Source organism: Papio anubis, chromosome 13, assembly GCF_008728515.1.
Source record: "Papio anubis isolate 15944 chromosome 13, Panubis1.0, whole genome shotgun sequence".
NCBI classification, from domain to species: Eukaryota; Metazoa; Chordata; class Mammalia; order Primates; family Cercopithecidae; genus Papio; species Papio anubis.
Window position 1 is genome coordinate 2,374,855 of NC_044988.1, and position 4,437 is coordinate 2,379,291.

General features: G+C 42.5%; 1 long non-coding RNA gene across 1 annotated transcript; it reads right to left on the minus strand.

Moving 5' to 3' along the window:
- Positions 1 to 2,837: 2,837 nt before the first annotated feature.
- On the minus strand, positions 2,838 to 4,437 carry LOC103878566. Its single transcript, XR_004177776.1, has 2 exons — positions 4,362 to 4,437; positions 2,838 to 3,805 (listed from the first exon to the last, which is right to left on the minus strand). It is a non-coding gene; the product is annotated as an uncharacterized LOC103878566 (long non-coding RNA).

Consider the following 4,437-nt stretch of genomic DNA (forward strand, 5'->3'; position numbering starts at 1 on the left):
ACTATCTTTAACTTAGAATGCGTTTGTCCCCATGTTGGGTACAGTATAGCCAGGAATATCTGATTTTCAGAGTACAACCTGCCTATAATGGCATAAAATTATATCTCTAAAAAGGGAATATGAGGCCATGCACGGTGACTCATGTCTGTAATCCCAGTACTTTGGGAGGCTGAGGCGGGCGAATCACTTGAGGTCAGGAGTTCCAGACCAGCCTGACCAACATGGTGAAACTCTGTCTCTACTAAAAAATACAAAAATTAGCTGGGTGTGGTGGCCAGCAGCTATAGTCCTACCTACTCAGGAGGCTGAGGCAGGAGCAGGGTGCCCAGGTTGGAGTGCAGTGGTGCAATCTTGACTCACTGCAACCTCTGCCTCCCGGGTTCAAGCGATTCTCCTGCCTCAGCCTCCTGAGTAGCTGGGACGACAGGTGCATGCCACCACACTTGGTTAATTTTTTGTATTTTTAGCAGAGACGGGATTTCACCATGTTAGCCAGGACAGTCTCAATCTCCTGACTTTGTGATCTGCCTGTCTTGGCTTCCCAACGTGCTGGGATTACAGGCGTGAGCCACTGCACCTGGCCTTTTATAGGCTGTTTTATATTACAGAAACAAACCAGGTTTTGATTCACCTGTTTTCAAACACTCTTTTTATAGGATCTACAAAGTATTACTGAGCCCACTGAGGCCTATAAGGAAAAATTGAATATCCAGTGATAAGAACAAACAATAAGCTATCTGTGAAAATGCTTTGTGATGTTCTATTTCATATCACAGAATGGAACCTGTATTTTGATGCACCAGGTTCCAATCACTCTTTTCGTAGAATCTACGAAGTGACATTTCTGGGCCCAATGAGGCCTATAAAAAAAGTCAAATATCCAGCGATGAAAACTAGAAACATGGTATCTGTGAAGATGCTTTGTGATGTGCTGTTTCATGACAGAATAGAAACTGTATTTTGATTCACCAGGTTCCAAGCACTTTTATCTTAGAATCCACGAAGTGACATTTCTGAGCCCATTGAAGCCTATAAGAAAAAACTGAATATCCAGCAATAAAAACTAGAAACCAGGTGACTGTGAAAATGCTTTGTGACCTGCTTTTATATCAAAGAATGGAACCTGTGTTTTGATTCATCAGGTTCCAAGCACTCTTTATATAGAATCTACGAAGTTACATTTCTGAGCCCATTGAGGTGTATAAGGAAAAGTCGAGTATGTGTCTTTAAAAAGTAGAAACAAGGTATCTGTGAAAATGCTTTTTGATGTGCTGTTTCATATCACTGAATGGGACCTGTGTTTTGATTCACTATGTTCCAAACACTCTTTCCATAGAATGGATGAAGTGTCATTTATGTGCCCATTGAGGCCTATGGAGAAAAATTGAATATCCAGCAATAAAAACTAGAAAGAAGCTATCTGTGAAAATGCTTTGTGAGGTGCTGTTTAGTATCATAGAATGTAACGTGTTTTGATTCAACAAGTTCCAAACACTCCTTTTGTAGATTCTACAAATGACATTTCTGAGTTCATTGAGGCCAAACAAACAAAAATCAAAAACAAACAAACAATAAACAAATATGCAGCAATAAAAGCTACAAACAAGCTATAAATGAAAATGCGTGGTGATTCACCGTTTCATATCACAGAATGGAACCTGTGTTTTGATTCACCAGGTTCCAAACACTCTTCTTATAGAATCTACAGTGACATTTCTGAGCCCATTGTGGCCTTCTAGAAAAAATGGAATATACAGCGATAAAAACTGGAAGTAAGCTGTATGTGAAAATGCTTTGTCATGATCTGTTGTTTCGTCTTACAGAATGGAACCGCTATTTTGATACACCAGGTTCCAAACAGTGTTTAGGTAGAATCTACGAAGTGACATTTCGCACCTCACTGAGGACTAAATGGAAAAATCAAATATCCAGTGATAAAAACTAAAAACAACATGCCTGGTTTCAGAAAACAAGTGACTCACTGTGTAAAAAAAGAATGAACAGCAGATGAAGACATTTAGAAAAGAAATTCAACGGTAATGTAGAAGTCAGTTGGAGTCTTGTTTTTCTGTTTGTGGGATCAGTTTTTGATATATTTATAAACAAATGAACAAACAAAAAAGCTACCTCAGCCGATAGATTTACAAACAAGCCAGGGAATCCTGGGACTGTGGTGTGCACACCATTTGGATCCAGTTGTTGTGCGGGGAGAGGTAAGGTGGGCGGGTGCCTGGAGGGAGGAGCCCAGAGCTGTTTTCTGCAGTTCTCAGAAGAGCCCCCTTGAGCTGGGATTTTCACTGAAATATATCATTTCTCGTTCAATTTAAAATGAAAAAAAATTATGAACTCTTCTGTGCCAAAGCAGATACACAGGAAATGTTGTCTGCTGTTTTATAGTTTTCTCAGAACTTGGAAAACATGACTTAAAAGTATCTAAACATGGATATAGTATACTTAATATTCACCAACATTAAATGAAAACATTTAGGTTCTAATGTCCCATCTTACTTGTTGATTCAGTTCAATATTTTTTGCTTATTAAATGTGAGTACTTTCTGTCATCTTTTAGATTTAGTGACTAATAAACTCTAAATAAAGCATTTCAAATGCATTCTAGTATATATTTGGGAGTTTCCATATCTTCATTTTAAAGATTTGAAATCAGCTTTAATTTTTGTGTAGTGTATTTCTCTCAATTTATAACTCAAGTTGATGTAAATATCTATGAAACTGTATTTAGATTGTAAATGTCCAACCAAGACTACTTTGGGCAAAGGTCATTGTGAAATGAGATGCTCATGTACTCATGCACCTTAAAAAAAAGAAAAACAACTAAATTGTTATCAAAAATAAATTTTAAAGTTATGTAGTTATAAAAAGGTACACATTCACCTGTAAGTTTAGAAGTCATGTCTCTAATGCTTATAATAAAACACACTGGCTCAGATGCTAAATGCAGGAGCAAGGCTGGCTCCTCTAAGCAGAAAGGCACGTGTGGCTTTAAGTCAGGATTTCAGGAGCAACGCCAGACGCCAGTGTCATGCGACCTCAGCCACAATCAGAAGCCCCATTGGGAGAGGACACCAGGCTGCAAGACAGAACCCTCAGGGTGATGCTGCACCACGCTGGGAGCTCAGCTCACAGGGAGCCTGGGAGTGGCTGCAGCTTTCTAGGCCCTGCATAGAGAATGTCACAGAAGGACAATGAAGAAGCCCATGCTCAGGCCTTCAGGTTTCATTTCTGTGACTGCTGGGTCACACACTCCTTCTTTCTATGCTCGCACGCCAACACACTATCACGGTGCCAAAATACGCTCTCATTTCACTCAAGACATCAACCCTAGTTGAAGCCAGTGCCCCATGCTGCTCCTGGGCCTCCAGCGAGCACCGCAGCTGCTGGACTCTCCATTCCTCAGCGATTGCTCCCTTTGGGGGGTCCCTCCTGCCTGCGGTTTGTGTGATCCTTTCTTCGCTTTTATCCTGGATGCAGCAGGCTAGCAACTCCCCCATGGGGAATCTGGGCACCGGAGACCTTCCTCTCTTCCATCGGGTAGCAGCAACTTCGTTCCCTCACGGCCACTGGGACCCCTATTAGCTCCTTTGTTCTGTCGGCCCCGAAGTGCTGAGAATGGCACAGTGGCCGGCGACTGTCACAGTCTCTAGCCCCCTGGAACCATTTCTGTTCCTGGTGGAAGCATTTATCCCCGGTGTTGTCGTAGTGAGAGTAGTTCATACTGGCTGTGGAAATAGAAAAAGCCTGGGGTCTCAGTGGCTTCATGTCTTCTCTGGCTCACTGCTCATCCAGTCTGGAAGTAAAATCAAGGCTATTGTGAAAATTAAATGAATTAAATTAAGCAGAGTGCCTACAACAACATCCCCAAGCACACTGTCAGCACTGAGCATGTTTTTCATTACTACTCTTAATGAGGTAAGAATGAGATCACAGGCACCAGCCAGGAGCCTGGAGCCCCTCTGGCAGAGGCATCAGAGACCCTACTTTTAACATCCTCTGTTCATTCATTTGACTCTGAAAAGGGAGGAGTCTCATGGGAGAGGAGCAAACATCCACACTGGGGCCAGACACCCCATGGTCAAAGTCGGGATGTTCAGAAAAGAAAACTGATTTTACCAATGTCTCAGTAAGTTAGTGGGTGATAGATATGGACTCCCAGATCTTTCTGTCCACAAAGCCTACAAGTTCTCCCTTGTTAGGCAGGCTGGGTAACAGGCCCTGCTTCTGGGCTCCGCTCATTTCCTGCTAGTCAATAATGGAAGAATTGATAGAAACGTTATCCCCCTTCACCACCTGGAGCAGAGCCAATGAGAGGAGCTGGGGAACATGCCATGAGGCCCTGCACCCACCATTCAATGTCTTCAGGATTGTGGTCCCTCAGGACTCTTGCAGCATGTGCTGGCAGCACTCGCAGTGTCTGGGTGT